At 42.4% G+C, this 17,271-nt stretch overlaps 1 pseudogene across 1 annotated transcript; it reads right to left on the bottom strand.

The window, feature by feature from the left end:
- Positions 1-248: 248 nt before the first annotated feature.
- Positions 249-1,911, bottom strand: LOC121145561 (annotated as a pseudogene). Its single transcript, XR_005882053.1, has 2 exons — positions 1,745-1,911; positions 249-1,708 (listed from the first exon to the last, which is right to left on the bottom strand). The product of XR_005882053.1 is annotated as a methyltransferase-like protein 9 (transcript).
- Between the last annotated feature and the right edge of the window lie 15,360 nt (positions 1,912-17,271).

Genomic DNA, 17,271 nt, shown 5'->3' on the forward strand with positions numbered 1-17,271 from the left:
ATGCATCACTCAATATTAAAATCTGTCTTCAATAATACAAATTCTCTCTTCTTTAAAATTTGAAACCAAATATTTTTCCATTGGAATCAGATGCAAATAATTAAGTACTCTGTTTTTGCTAACAATATTTTTAAACAGAATATCTACAAAAAAAAAAACTAAATAGTCAAAATCATCTCTCCTTCATTCATGCCTCGGTAAGGAATTTTGAGAAAACCAAGTGTGCTGTGGTAGGGAACTTTTATACTTTCTTTCTTTTTTTTTTTATCTCCAAAAAAGTTTATTAGCATGATTAAAAACATTTTCTTGAATAATAACAGAATTTCTAAACATGAAAGCACAACAGTGGCTATACCTTACAACCAATACTTGGAACTGAACAGCAGCTTTATTGCCAGTCTTCATTTGTATTAAAAACAATCCGCTTATTGGTTCCATGAAGACATGATTATTGCTTTGTCTGGGAATGAGTCCCTGTGGCAATTAATTATAAAAAATATCTTCCATCATCACTGGAGTGTGACCTGCATTGGAATGCGACTCTGAGTTAAGAATTGATTAAAAATCCAGAGTAGCACTTCTGTTTTTTAAAAAACATTCCTTTTACACACTACAAAGAAATAATTAGTATTTTGGTCTGCAAGTTCCTATGTGGTATTTAGAATGGCAGTCTCCAAAGGCCCTCCCTCACATCAGTGTGGACCCAGGCCCTGTCCGCAAGCGTACACTGGGGCAGGATCTGAAGACTCGGGCCTACACATGTTTACACGGGTTTGAGGACAAAGACAGCATCATCCAGAGTGTAGTAGTCATTATACATGTCACCCTCACACAGGTATGGCAGTCTGGTGATCGCTTCAATAACAAAACCAGCTTTGCGGAAAACTTCAGGTAGGCTATTCGCTTGTTCTTTGCGATTTTGTCCCTTGATTTCCAAAATTTCGATGGTTTCTCCCACTTGCCACCTACATTCTCCACATAGGGATGAAAGAGCAAGACCAGGGCAAGGAGACTCTGCCCCTAGTCGGCTCCAGGACACTCCTGATATCTTTTAACTAAGTCAGGGGTTGGCCACAGCGGCCCAGCAAATTCAAGCAGCTGATGACATCATATTGGAACCTTGTATTCTGCCATTCATTTATGCCAAGCGCTCTGTATTTTTTCTTCTGAAGCTGCCATACCATAGTTTCAGAAAGCTCAGTGCATAGATTTGTTCAAAGAGAGAGCTCATGATTTTTGTGACTTCTCCATCTCCAGCACCTAAATCAAGAAGTCTATGGGTTTTCCAGTCTGGATTAATTTTAAGCAGTCTCTGAAACTGATCCAGTGAAAACACAAACATTGAGCCTCTTCCCAGCAATCCATTGATAGATGTTCTAGACATAAACAGGCTAAAAACAGATGACACGAAAGAATGATATAACTGGATAAATAGCCAGCCTGATTTCTCAATGCTGTTGTTTAAGATCTGTGTTCCTTGATCAAGGTAACTCTGAACAAAGACAGCCGAGAGGGATTCACATAATTTCTCTCTGTTGCACACATGCCACTGGTGGGTCTCCTTCCTGCCGCCGCCCACAGCGGCCGCCGGCCGGGGTCACTGGTCATGTTCACGTACAGGGAGTGGGTGAGCGGGCTCCGCAGCCTCTACATCCTCCATGCCAGCCACATGGACGCCAGGCTCAGGCACAGCCAGCCTGCCAACAGTCTCGTCGAGAGGCACCGGGCAGCTCGCGCCGATCACGGCCGAGGCGAGCAGGTGGAGGCGCCGCCGCTGCCGACGCCACCCGGGCTCCAGCCATCGCGCCCCTGCCGCTCCTCCAGCCCCTTCAGGACCGAGGCCTTATACTTTTTTTTCTTAATATTTGCTTCTAGCTGCTCCTGGTGATGAATTGTTACATCTGCATTCATGTTTTGCAGTGCGTGAATTATTCACCCTTCTCCTAAGCAGAAACCTGCACAATGTGTCTTTCAAAGAAGGAAATACAGAAATATTAAAGCAGGAAAACCTGAATGTGATGTGCACATTTTCATTCCATATGGACAATGTATTTGTTTTATAAAACTGTTGTAATAACTGCAATTTTCCAGTTCAAAAAAAGAAAAAATTCTGCCCTCTTGCCCTGTGGCGCTTCCACTGTTTTTTGTCACTTCTGATTCTAAGGCAGATAAAATGTCTCTAAGGTGTGGTTACATTTTTACTAATATGACTACTTACAATTGTGAATTAATTGCATGCATAAATATGCTAACCTACGTACACAAATATTTCAATAAAATATAATAACAAAAAAGAATTTAAGAGGATTGAAGCAGTTTTAGGAAGAAGTTGATCATATATGAAAGGCACAAAAAAAACCTAAAAGCCAGCTGTAGGCAACCCCCCAGGTTGCCAAGTGTCATACCGTGGGGAGAAAAGCAGCCAATACCTGCCAGGCATTCTGAGCCTGAACAATGCCAAATTTGTCTTAACTATACCAGTGTGCCAGCAGAGTTGAGTATTCTCTTAAAAAAAAAAATATGTGGGGAACTCTGTGGCAGGACCTGCACCTTGACCTTCAGGCCCCAGGACATCAGATTGCCCAGGGATGGAGCCTGGGGATGTATTGGAATGGAAACCCCTGAGGGCATGTTTGATAGGAGAGGCATGACTTCTGGGGGCTTCCAAGACTGAGTGGGAATCAGGTCAGGCTAGACTACAGTATTCCTTGATAAACACAAAATCCAGAGTTGAAAGCATGTCTGGCATTCTCCTGCTAGATTGTACCTACAGGTGGTGAGCATGAGAATCAGGGCTGATAGTGGGCCAGGATGGGCAAGTGGCAGCACATGTTATCACATTTGTGGGCAAGGTCTGGAGATGGGTTGGGCTAAACTAAGTCAAAGCGCCCATGTGTGTGCCTGAGAGCTGGATGAGATGCGGGCTGTCTAGGCCTAGCTGAGTTACAGTAGAAGCTGGCATGTGCACAAACTGATGCTGGGGAAAGGCTTGGAGGCAGTTATTGGGGCTGCCCTAACTAGGCCTCAGTACCTGCTGGTATGCAAGAGAACCAGATCTGTGGTTGGCTGGCTGGGTTGAGCCACATCACCCATTGGGTAGCATGAGATGTAGGGCCATGGACAGAACTGGCCAGGCAGCTGCATATAACCCTATGTGCATTGGTTGGTGCAGGTGATGAATGAAACTTGACCCTTCACTAACTGGTACACATAAGACTCAAACTGGAGGTCACCCTAGGCAAGGTTTCTTGGGGGCCTACACAACTAGACTGTTGGACTCAGACCCAGGACACAGGGAAAATCACAGAATGTGTAGTCCAACCTTGGAGAGCATGTAGTGGGACCAGGTCTCCTCCATTGCTGACACCTGTGCAATGGACAGCATGTCCAGATGCACACAGAGGACATGATGGTCAGCTCATCTAGGCTAGCAACAAACATCATCTGCCATATAAGAGGATGGAAAGCAAAATGTGTTGGACAATTCTCCTGGCCAAGCTAGCAAGATATTCCTGGGTCTGTGGATGCACTAATGTGGATTTATCAACCAGTAGAACTTGAGATTTTCTTAACCCTGGAGCAACCAAACAATAACTTCTCAGATGCGGGCTCTCCCCCACAGATTCCTCTAGTATCCCATTGCCAGAGGGGGTGAGCCTGCTGCCCACTATTCTGTGGCATGTGAGAGACAAACAGACAGGGGTTCCATCCAAGCAGTTCTGATTTATTTGAGAAATTCAGTTTCTTATATAGAACAGCTAACAGTCTCATGCCAGAAATTCCAGACGGGGAGAACTAGAAGCCAATTGTCATCAGCATGACTGCGGAAGCCACCTCCCATAGGCCAGGGAGGGGCAGGTGAGCAAAATGGCCCTGGCCAATCGGTCTTTCTTTGAAACAACTTGACCCCCGCCCTGGTTCATGCCCAGGGCTCTCCCTTGGCAGCCATTTTGTTTGCCACAGTGACCTTGACTATTAGTCGCCATCTTGTTGACTTAGTGACCTATTTGCCCTTTGAGCCCCACACTCAGACTATTAAAACCCTCAAGTAACACCTCCAGAGCACTGTAACCCACATTGGGGACTCAGCTGGCATCAAAGGCCCAATCCCTCATGCTTTGGTGCTGATGTAGTTTGACAACATCCATTCTCTTTCGTCCCCTGAAAACACAGGAGGAAAAAACTGAAACATTTGTCCCATTCACCTTCCTCCATACCTGAACCTCCCCACCCTAATCGGAGACCCACATAGGCATGCATCCCTCTCAACTACCTAAACAACTTCAAAAATAAAATAATTTTTATAAATCTTTTTAAAAAATCCTAAAAAGAGATGGCTATAAAATTTAGATCTATGCTTTTCAGTTGTACAGTAGCATATACATTAAAACTTCTCTGATAGAATATCTTTTATTCATTTATTTCTTGTGTCATTTTTGAGGAATCTATGCACATAATTTAATTCATATACAGTAGCTTTCTGTCCCAGAACACTTTGGATGGTATCAATATTCTCATTCTTTTCACTTATTTACTGTAATGTGTCCTCCTATAGCTAGAAAAAAATGCAACTTCAGCTGACATTCAGTTGCTCAGTTGCTCACTAAGGCGTTTAGTATGTTTTCCATCTTTACAGGCATACATTTTCAAAAACTAAAATAGCAAACCAGGCAAGCACAAAAATGCGTAATCCATAATTTCTACATCTGAAGTCTGCAGTAAGAGTAGAAATTTAGAAAGCTTTTGGGCCCAGCGGTGTGACCTAGCAGCTTAGGTCCTCACCTTGAAAGCACTAAGGTCACATACGGGGCGCTGATTCCAGTCCCAGCAGTTCCACTTCCCATCCAGCTCCCTGCTTGTGGCCTTGGAAAGCAGTCGAGGACGGCTCTGTGTCTCCTCCTCTCTGTATTTCTGACTTTGTAATGAAAATAAGAATAAATCTTTTAAAAAAGAGTTCAAAAAGAAATTGAGAAAGCTTTTGGATATTTGGAAAACACTGCAAACATAGGGCTACATTTTCCAAAGACAGAGCAAATGCAAGGGGAAAATGGAAAGCATATTTTAGATAGGGCAGCAGTATCAAAAGGACATTTTGGCATCAAGATGGCCAATTAGGGACTGGCATGATGGATCAACAAGCTGGTCCTTCACCTGCAAAGGCAGGCATCCTGTATAGGTGCCAGTTCATGTCCCAATTGCTCTATTTCCAATCCAGCTCTCTGCATATGGCCTGGGAAAGCAGAGAAGGAATCCCCAAGTCATTGGGACCCTGCACGCATGTTAGAGACTGTAAAGAAGCTCCTGGCTTTTATATTGGCTTGTCTCTCACCATTGCAGTCCTTTGGGGGAGTGGATAAAAGATCTTTCTGTCTCTCCTTCTCTCTGTAAATCTGAATTATCAATATAAAATAAATAAAATCTTTCGAAAGTTAGCAAATCAATGGCTCCAAATTAAGCAGAAAAATTAGAACATATTCGCATGAGGGAAGGATTCAAGGCCTAATTACAAATGATAAGGGAATGTTAAATCCTCTTCTCCTGAAATGGGGATCCATCAAATAAATACAGATACACTTTGGAAAGGTCATTCTTTCCAGAATGTGGTGATACATGACAATGTCTTCAGCTAGACAATGTATATTTGATGCACTCCAAAACCTTGAAAGTCATACCTGATTGAAGATGCTTGAATAGGGGAAAAAAAATCAATCTGAAAAAAAAAATGATTACAAAATGCTGGGAGAATTGATGTGCAAATAGGAAACTTTGATAATGGTTATCAAGTCAGAGTTATGTTGAAGTGGTAGTGGCATCATGAGGAGATTTTATTTCATAACAACCTATTTGTATATTGCGTATGTACATGTGTGCACATATGCATGTGTATGAAGGAAGAAATTCTGTGACTCTAGTCACAATTTTAAAAGATAAATTTTTAAAATAATAAATTCATTTTCTTTTTGATGATGTTTACACAGTTGAGAAGGATACATGCCCATGTGGACTACCAATGGGAGGGCAGAGAGGGTTGAGGAATGGGAGGAAGTAGATGAAACAACTTCCTCTAATCTCCCTTTTTCTTCTTGTATGTGGAGCAAGTGGGGAAGGAGAGATGACTGCTCCCAGCAGGCCAACTGCATATCAGAAGCTGGGAAAGGGGGACAGACACCTGATGTCATCTCAGGGTCTCCAATGTAGAGCGCATTCCAAGGGTACTGCTTAAGTGTTTTTGATAGTTCTGAGATCCTGCTGATTGCATTGCTCCAAGTTTGAGGAAATCCTTTCAAGTCCATTGGCTGAGAAAATGCATCCATTTGCCCAGATACTTGCTTTCAAAACTTGACCAGGAGAGCTGTCCAAGTTGTTCTGCCCTCCATGGTACTAGTAATCCTCTACGATGAACTGATTGTCATATCCCCCATGTGCATCTGGGCATGCCATCCACTACACAGGTTTCAGCAACTGAGGAGACCCAGTTCTGACACAGGCACTCCGTGGTCAGATCAAAGATCTTGCAATTCTCTCCTTGGTTGAAGTTCTGAGTCCAGTGGTCCATTTGGGAGGGTCCCCAAAGAACCTTACCAGAAGTGGCACCAGGCATGCCAGCCAGTGCAGGGTTTGGCTCAGTCCATCGCCCATACAAGACTACACACACTTGTGGTTGCATTTGCTGGATCAGTTCTGTCTCCAGTCCCATCTCATATGCAAACCAATGGATGCTGTGTTCCAGTCCATCCCTACCCACAACATACTTGGCTCTCATGCACACTAGCAGCAACTGCAGCCTAGTCATAGTGCCCCTCAATAATCCCCAACAGACCCACCCCCAGCTCTGATTCATGTACATGCCAATATGTGCAATGATTGGCCCAGTCTTTCATGGCCCACCTCACATCAGCATTCACCAGTGGAGGCTGCAGCCTGGCTCAGCCCAGTCTGCCCCTACTTCCAGCTCTTGCTGGCAGGTTCTGCAGCCTAGTCCAGCCCAGATAGCCCCCAATCTACAGCCTCATATGAACTGGCTGGTTTTGCAGCCCAGCCTGGCCTGTCATGCACACTGTCCTGATTCTCACATCTACCAATAGGTGCTATTAAATGGTCCAGCTTGGAACACTCCCAGACCTGACCCTCATGTATGCTGACAGGTACTGTAACCAGGGTTAGTCTGGGTTGCTCCAAGCCTGTTTTTGCACTCAGTTGCAGGGACTGCATCCTGACAGAGGAGTTTCCCAAGCTACTCTATCAGCTCATCTCCCACTGGCAAATCTTGCACACACCAATGGGTTCTTGGATCAACCTGACTTGGCCTACATTCTGTCCTGGCAGGTCCAGTGGCCTTTCCTGACCAACTCACACCCATTCCAGGTCTTGCTGTTAGATGCAGTCACACTTATCCCGCTACCCAGACCCAGCTTCCACTATTTCAGAAGGTGTCAATACCTAGCTCAGCCTGACATACACCCACCCTTGGCACATCCCAGACCCAGTCCACACCCATGCTGAAGGGTACTGCAGCCATGTCCTGCCCAATTCACTGCCCCCATTCCAGTTCATGCTACCAATAGGAACCACAAGCCCAGCCGAGCTGACCATGGAACTCCCTAACCAGGCCCACTCCCAGCCACAGATCTTGCATGTACCAATGGTTACTCCAAACCAACACAACCCAGGCAGACATAACCATCACCCACCTTGCCATCAGATGTAGCATGGCCTGGCCTGGCCTGGCCTGGCCCATCCCCAGTCCAAACTCACATCAGCGGGTGCTGTAGCCCAGCCCTGCATTGTCTACCCTCACCTCTGGCTTTCATGTAAATCCATAGGCGTGACAGCCCAATCTAACCCAGCATAGCCCACACACCATCCTGGCTCCTGCGCATGTCCATGTGTTATGGTTTCCCAGCCCTGTCTGGTTCAATCCCCACTCCAATCCCAAACCAGCATACGTTCTAACAAGAAAAACAATACTTCCTGGCCTGACCAACACCCAGCCCTGACGCACGTGCTCACCAGCAGAAGTGACAGCTCATCAGGAGACTTCTCCAAGTTCACCCACCAGGCCCACTCGAAGACCCAAATCTCATGCATGGCAGCAGGTTGTAGGCCCTTACCCACATAGTCTTTTCTCCAGTCTCAGCCTTTGTACTGTTAGATATTGTGGCCTAGTCCACCCAACACCTAGTTCTTGGGTGTGCTTATGAGTGCTACAACCTGGACAAGCCCAGCCCATTCCCAACCCCCATATCCATGAGCGTTCATGAGTTCCATGGTCATGCCTAGTTCAGCCATCCCTAGCCCTTGTGGAAACCAGCTGGTGTGGCAATCTCACAGAGCTAAGCCCACAAATCTCCCACAAAATCTACCTCTCATTCCTGGTTCTCTCACATGCTGATTTGTGTTGTGGGCCAGCCTAACATGACCCACTGGTGAATACTACGGTCAAACCCTGCCAAGCAGGCCCCCAGCATGGCTTTTCGGTGTACAGTAAGCAGTGGTTGATACCACAAGCCCAGATCAGGTCTCAGGTCTCTGTGGGTTGGTGTATTGATTTGGCCTCAAAAGATCTTCCATTGTTCCTCCTACAAACCATCTGGTATCAGCCCCCTTGTTTACCTACAAGTACAGTAGCCTGCTTGGGGGATATCACTAGAGTCAATCCTCACCTGTGACCTTCTCCTTCAATAGTCTTTCCTCCCATACATTCCCTTACCTGCTTCCCTGAACAATCCACAGCCCCCCATGCCTGCAAACATGCAGATCCCCAAGCCTTGTCCTCCACCAATGTGTCATGGCAACCTGGGCCTCTGCTTGCCTGCCCACCCAGGACCCGTGCATGCTGTGCATAGGTCTCCTGACCATGACTACTGACATGCTGGGATCTGCCCCTTCACATATCTTTCTTAAGAAATAGAATAGGCAACTATACTGACACCCTGGCACAGTTAACACAAATTTGGCATTAACTAGGCCTGTGGTGCCTGCCAATAATAGCTGCTTTTCTCCTTGCAGTGTAACCCTTGCCTAGGTACAATGCAGCCTAGGTAGTCGCCTACAGCTGGAGAAAAGAAGGTAAAATGTTAATGATACTGTTTTGATCAATATACACTGTTTACATGTGTTGAAATTATTAATGTGTCCAATTTTATTAATAACATTTTATACAAATTAGGTTAGAGAATCTCAGAAAATACCTGATATCAAGAAGATAAATATTTGTACAACACACTAACATAATATCAATAAGTTTGTCAAATCCACACTAAATTCTATACTTTGGAAACTAAAAAGGAGTGAATAAATTATAGGGTTCATTAGCAAATTCTACATTTCAATATTACAAATAAACATATAAAATATATTATAAAATAAAAATATATAAAATATAAAAATACAATTTTGTTGCGCAGCATGTTAGGCAGCCACATGCAAAGTCAGCATCCCACTTCTGGCTTCTGTACTTCCAATCCAGCTCCTGGTTAATGTGCCTGGGACAGAAGTAGATGTCTAGGGTTTTCAGGACGTTTGTGCTTTATACCTATATTAATAACAGTCTGGATTTTTTTTTTCCCAATGAAATCATAGTCTTTGTGTACTATGTGCTCAGCACACATTCAGTTGCCTGTTAACTTTACCTTATACTGGAGAATGGAAACACTCTTTCCAGTATAAGGGCCCCTATTGAATATCGATTCCAAACTGTTGTGTTGGACAAAATGTTTCATTAGACTTTTGATTTTAATTATTATGGGACTTTTTTCATTTGTCAATTATACCTCTTTATTTGTTTTATTAATTCTATTTTTTGTAAATTTCTGTCATGAGTCCAACTACATTTTGAGAACTTCTGTGGGTGTGTGGATTCCTGTCCATCTGACATGGCCTTGGGAAGATTCTCCGTCCTCACTGATGTTACACACCCTATTCCAGAATTAAAAATAAGAACAGCATGATTCATTAGGGTGCTAAGAACTGCCATTCTGGGAGTCATCTCAATCACAGCCACAGTAACAGCAGCAGGAATTGCCTTACGTCAAGAAGTTCAAATTATACATTTTGTGCAACAACGGCGAAATGACTTTGAATATTTATGGATGATTCAGCGACAGGTTGACTCTTAGCTACATGTTGAGGTTACTGATCTTGAATCTGCCATTCTGTTACTGATCAGTTACAATCTATAGATGGTTAGCCCTTAAGTGTGAGTGGAACTTAGTTTGTATAATGTCTGTCTACTGGAGTAAAATTCTTTTCCCTTGGGATAAAATTAAGCATCATCTGAAAAATCAATGTCATGTCATTACTGAAATTTTATTGCTATAGGCTTTTGTATTTCTGAAACGTTTGAAAAACAACTAAAAACAAAACTTTGCCCTGCCTCTACACAGAGCAATCTATGATCACACTGGAGGTAATTGTCATGGTACATGATCCATATGCTGTACAGATACTCAAGTTATTCTGCATAGCAGTTAGTATTTTACTTTTGCAGATGGCCTTGCATTTTTCCAGCATTTTCTTCCACCTCTTTCTGTTCACCTTCTGCTAAACATTTTTAAATGTGGCTGAAGGGCCTGGCAGAATAACTTACTGGTTAAATCTTGGCCTTACATTTGCCAGGATCCCATATGGGTGTCAGTTCATATCCCAGCTGCTCCATTTCTCATTCAGTTCCTTGCTTGTGGCCTGAGAAGACAATTAAGGATAGTCCAGAGCCTTGGGACTCATGTAGGAAACTTGGAAGAATCTCCTGGTTCCTGGCTTCAGATCATTTCAGTTCTGACCATTGCAGCCTCTTGTGGATGGAGGATCTCTCATTCTGTCTCTTCTATGTTTATATCTGACTTTCCAACAAAAAAATAAATCAGTCTTACAATGTCACAAACTTTATTAGTGTATTGTACAAAAGTACTCATTACCTGGTACATGATTCTCATGTTATTCAAACACAGCAACTCCAGTTCATTTGCATGTTTTTCATTGGTTGCTTCTGTGCTGTAACTGCAGAGTTGACTTGTCACAACAGATGTTTCCTGACCCAGAATCTAAAATAACACTCCCTGACCCATTAGAGATTCCTGCTCTAAGAATATATTGCAAGATTAGACTTCTTTTTTATTTTGTTTTATAAAATCACTATTCAAATTAATAAAATTGGTCAAGTAGATAAAAACAGAAAATCATAATAAGAGTTATAATTTTTAATCCAAGTACAACTGTATCTTAAATATGTTTAATCATTCACTTATGTGAAAGCCCTGGGCCATTCCAGGAATGATAAAAGCATAGCAGAGCACCTTGGCCTAGATTCCAGCTCCACTGCTTATTCTCTATCATCTTGAGCAAATTAGCTTTCCGCATGACAATTTCTTCATCAGTAAAAATAATATATGGATACAGGTAATAATAGCATCTACCTGACTTGGGAGGATCAAATTAAGGAATATACTTAAAGAACTCAAAATACTTGGTGGTATACATGACCTATATTTTCTAGCACTATTGTCTATTTTATGTTCAAATAAAATTTGACGTTTTAGATAACTAGTGCCACAGGCAGTTTGTTAAAAAAAATCAGCCTGACTTGATAAGGTAGACCAGTGCAGCCTGTACCTGCATTCTTGGGTTCACAGACTGCTGGTGGTGGAACCCAGGCTCAAATTTTACAGGTAATGTTCTGCGAGTGGGTAGAAGTCCAGGACAAAGGTCAAGGGCCGCAGGCAAAGGTCTGCAGTTGGGCAAACATCCAAGGTCACATAACTGTCAGCTTTAAGATATCTTTAAGAAAGTCACATACTGACTTCTGTGCTTCCGGCCATGCTGCTGCTTATTAATTACTGCACATTGGCCAGTTAACATCAAAATGGGACATAGATATCAAAGTTTGTGCCACATCAGTTTAATGACCCAAGAAGTTCAATAAAATATTGAGGCAGTGAGCCTTTTGGGTTGACCTCTTTCCTTAGAGAAGGAAGGTTCCAACTGGCCACTCCACACTATTATCTTTATCCTACATCAATCTCATTTCTTATTTTCTCATTTGCACACTAGCTTCCTCTCCAATGCTGTTCATGAATCCTTCTTCAAACCACTGCAAATGGCAGGAGACTCAGAGAATGAGGCCCAGCACACATTACCAGTTCTCATAAAACTTTCATTCATTCTATTTTCCCACAGCAATTTTTAACATAATTTATATATTATGTTCTCTCCATGCTACTCTGTGGGAAATAATCATAAAATAAAATGTAAACACCACTCCTAAACTGAGGAGTTCATAGCTTTCACTTCCCAAGATCATTAATAATCTAAGGCCATTGAACTGAAAATAATAACATCTGTAACTAAATCAACCATTCTGAAGGTTGAGTGAGTCTCCATGGTTTCGCATATAAGGAAGCCTGTCAGAACTGCAATTGTGGTATAAGGGGTAAAATGACCACCTGCAACACCAGCATCCCACATGGGTGCCAGTTCAATTCAGCTCAATTCAGCTTCCCAATTCAATTTTTCTGGGAAAAGCAGAAAGAGAAGATCCAAGTACTTCAGACCCTGCAACCATATGGGAAACTTGGAAAAGCTCCTGGCTAGCAGCTTCAGCCTGAGCAGCCCTGTCACTGCAGTTATTTTAAAAGCAAACCAATAAAGGAAACATTCTCTCTCTCTCTCTCTCTCTCTCTCTCTCTCTCCCTCCCTGCACCCCCCCCCCATGTAACTCTAACTTTCAAACAAATAAAACACATTTAAAATAACTAAAGAAGGAAACAAAATTTGCAAAGGAAATGCTCTGAATCTCAAGTTGGTAAAGAAATATAAAGTGCTAAATCCCACATGAGGAAAATAAACTGAGTTTTTTTCTCATAGCTAGTAGAGCATGTGTATGGTATAAATTACTTAATTGTATCAGAACTAATGTTAGAATAAAATACTTTTAAGCTGTATAAAGATGAATACTAGAAAATTTACCTTTAGGCAAACTCATAGCAAAAGGCAAGTTTCTCTGTTATGCACATAAATACAATCAATGTGAAATTAACGTTTACATTTTTTTGCACAAATTAGATAACATTGGAAACTGTAAGGTCTATAAAGGCAAAGGTGTCATAGAAAGCTTTTTTAAAAGGGACTCTGGGAAGGTCTAGGATGACTAATTAGAGAAGAGACTTTGAAGACTTTGGTAGAAAGAGGGTTGTGGGGAAAACACAGATGTTGAGCAGAGTCAGATTGGAAATGTCATCACATAGACAGCGGAACATGTGAGTGGCCTTTGAAAGGAAGGTGGAATGACATGAACAGAAAGAAAACACAGTAGCATCTGGAAATATTGCCCGTTACAAGGAAGGTTGAGATGAAAGAGAGCTGCTTGCACCTGTATGAAAACAGACCAATCAGAAAATTGTGGGATTTGTGGACCCAATGTTAGTGTGTGACTGGTCAGGCACCTGTGGTGGGCACATGAGTAGGGCTGGACATACACTCCACTGCTCATCACCAGCCTTGAAGGATTCTCAGTCAGAGACTAGCAAAAACCACTGAAGCATAAAGGGTAGGGGAAGTGGTGTTTTGAACTTGCTCCGGGCCAATTGGGATCTCCCAAGGAGAAACACATGGTTGAATACCATGGGCATACAGCACCAATCCAAGCACTTGAGAGCAGAAGCAAAAGCTAAGTGAAATTTTATGTGTTGCCCAGTGCAGCTAAACAAACAGAAGTCCTGTAACAATGAACAATAACCATTAGCGAAGAATAAGCCCATCAGCAAGTCAGTATCAACAACACTTGGAAAGCAAACAATACACTGCTAAATGAGCAATGGGTTACAGAAGAAATCGAAAATGAAATTTTAAAATTTCTTTAAATGACTGAAATCAACACAACACAGCAAAACTTTATGAGAGACAACAAAACCAGTGCTTATAACAAGCAACAAAAGACACCAAGAAATCAAGCTAACTATATACCTGAAGAAGCTAGAAAAACAAGAGCAAAATAAACACCAAATTAGCAGAAAAAAATGAAATAATCAAAATTAGGAAAGAATAAACAAACTGAAATCAAAGCAATGATAAATAAGAGTAATGAATTTAATTACTTCTTCAAAAATTCAGGAAAATAGATACAGCACTAGAGCAACTAATCCAAAACAGAGGGGGAAGATATAAATCAATAAAATTACTGACAAAAAATTTAACAATGGAGGGAGAATCAAGATGTTAGAATAGGGTAGAGACATGTTCAAACAGATGGAGAAACATTAGCCAGGGTGAAGCAGAGAGGACACATTCCAGGAAACAGGAGAGGACAGAATGACAGCAGAGGGAGACCTGTAGAATGAAATACACAGGAAAGCAGTGGACACAACAGTGTGGTGTCACAGTGAACAATACCCCCGCAGTATTCAATGAGCAGCTATCTGAACTGAACTGGCAACAAGATGGGAAGGGGTGCTCACTGGGAGCTCAGTAGAAAAACCCAAAGACCTTCCCATCCTGTTGTTTTGTTTGATTTGACCAGGAGTGGAGACAGAGCAGCAGCTCCCATACAGGCAGTGTGGGAACAGGGTGGATTTCACAGCCCACTCCACCTGATAGAAACAAATCAGGTGACACTTTGTATAGGAAGGGAAAGGCTATGGATAGTATTGCTCATGCACTGGGCTGGGAGTGAACTCATTTCTGGCTCAGCAAACTTCAACAATGTGGCATCCTACAGGTTTCACCCAAGACAGGTCCAGGTAGCCCTCAGTCCTGATGGCCAGCAGATAAAAAGCTGTAGTAGTGGCACATCAGGCACCATTTTGTGTAGTGTAGAAAACTTAAAGACTGCAGGGATAACAATAAGCTTGGCATGCACTAAGCTCAGTGACAACTCAATGAGCTCATTGCATTGCACTGGTCCCACAGGAAAATAATAACAAATTTGCACCGTATGGGTCAAAATAGCTCTGTGTGGCCCTCAGACCTAACAGCCAACAGTTTCCGGCAAGATCAGCACCAACAACAATCTAGTTATATAGGACACCTAGTGTCACCACGATCCTGGGACCTACTCCAACCAGAAGTGGGAGAAAGGTTGTACAGACAACAGTGCAGCCTCAGCTCAGTACAACAGGAGGTGGAGAGTGGTGAGCCAGGAGCTGGAGCTACAGAGACAATGATGGAAGTCTAACATAAGAACCCAGACCTTAAACTTGCTGGAGGGAGTGTCATAAGTGGCTGCAAAAAAAGAGCCATGTGTCAACCACAACAGGTGAAATCAAATGGTAGATTTATGCCTGACAGCTTAGAAACATGCCCCAAGAAGAAGCATCTGATAACCGGAAGTGCAATGACCAAGAGCAATAGAAGAAACAGAAGCACAATGAATATTACTGAAGACTGCTCTGCAAAGGAGCAAAACTATGTACCAACCTCAGAGTTCACTGAGGAATACATTGAGAAAATGGGGGATATAGAGTTCAAAACACTTGTTACAAAACTTCTTATCAACAATGAGAAGCACGTAAAGCAAGAGTTCAAGAAATTTAAGGAACAGGACACATAGGAAATGAATCAAATGAAAGCTGATATATCAGAAATGAAGAATACAGTAGAGCAAATTGGAAGTACAATGGAGAGTCTCCAAAATAGAATCAAGGAGGCAGAAGAAAGAATCTCAGAATTAGAAGATATTTCCTGTCATCAGGGGGGAAGCAAACAAAAAGCTGGAAGCAGAGCTGGATCAGGCCAAAAAAAGTGTTCAAGAATTGAAAGACACTATTAAGAGGCCAAATATAAAAGTTATGGGAGTCCCAGGAGGTGCAGAAAGAGAAGCTGGGTTTACAAATGTGTTTAATGAAATAATAAGGGAAATTTTCCCTAATCTGGAGAAAGAATTGGGAAACAACATCCAGGAGGGGCACAGAACTCCCAACAGGCTTGATCAAAAATGATCTTCACCACAACACATGATCATCAAGCTTTGTTCAATTGAACAAAGGAAAAAAGATCCTTAAGTGTGCACATAAAAAAAAGAATCAATTGACATATAAAGGAATGCCAATTAAACTCACAGGAGACCTCTCACAGGAAACTCTACAGGCCAGAAGAGAATGGAGTGACATATTCCAGATTCTAAAAGCAAAAAAAAATTGTTAGCCCAGGATAACGTACCCAGCAAAATTTTTCCTTTGTGTTTGAAAATAAGATTCCTTCACAGTAAAGTTAAAAGAATATGCCTCTTCCAAAACTTCGCTACAATGGATACTCAAAGATGTTCTCTAGACATGGGTATGGTTTGATGGCCTAGCGGCTAAAGTCCTTGCCTTGGTGTGCCAGGATCCCATATGGGTGCCGGTTCTAATCCCACCAGCTCCATTTTTCCATCCAACATCCTGCTTGTGACCTAGGAAAGTGGTCGAGGACAACCCAAAAACCTTGCACCCGCATGGGAGACCTGGAGGAAATCCTTGGCTTCGGATCAGCACAGCACTGACTGTTGCAGTCATTTAGGAAGTGAATCATCAGATGGAAGATCTTCCTCTCTGTCTCTCCTCCTCTCTGTATATCTGCCTTTCCAATAAAAACAAATAAATCTTAAAAAAAAAATAAGAAGAAAAGATGTTTTGTTGACAGAGAAGAGGAATAGTGCCTACTGAAAACAAAGGCAAATGTAAGAACACCCATGTAAAATAACAATGGAAATCTAAATCAATAAACAATCTATTGCTAAAATGACAGGACCAAATTACCACCCATTCATATATATATTATATACATACATATATATATATATAATATATATATTTTCAAATACTTTATTTTTCAGACAGGTCCCAATACTGAACTTCTGGCCCACCTGCCATCAGACGAGCTACAAACGCTTGCCCAGCAGCTGATGGGTACTCTTTAGTAGCATGTTTGAAAAGTGAATAAGGGCCCAGCGGCTTGGCCTAGTGGCTAAAGTCCTCGCCTTGAACGCGCCAGAATCCCATATGGGCGCTGGTTCTAATCCTGGCAGCTCCTCTTCCCATCCAGCTCCCTACTTGTGGCCTGGGAAAGCAGTCGAGGACAGTCCAAAGCCTTGGGACTCTGCACCCATGTGGGAGACCTGGAGAAAATTCCTGGATCCTGGCTTTGGATCAGCATAGCATCGGCCGTTGCGCTCACTTGGGGAGTGAATCATCGGATGGAAGATCTTCCTCTCTGTCTCTCCTCCTCTCTGTATATCTGACTTTCCAATAAAAATAAATAAATCTTAAAAAAAAAAGTGAATAAAAATCCATATAAAACAAA

This window comes from Ochotona curzoniae, unplaced genomic scaffold (assembly GCF_017591425.1).
Source record: "Ochotona curzoniae isolate NIBS_2020 unplaced genomic scaffold, NIBS_Ocur_1.0 scaffold_3554, whole genome shotgun sequence".
In the NCBI taxonomy this organism is placed as follows: domain Eukaryota; kingdom Metazoa; phylum Chordata; class Mammalia; order Lagomorpha; family Ochotonidae; genus Ochotona; species Ochotona curzoniae.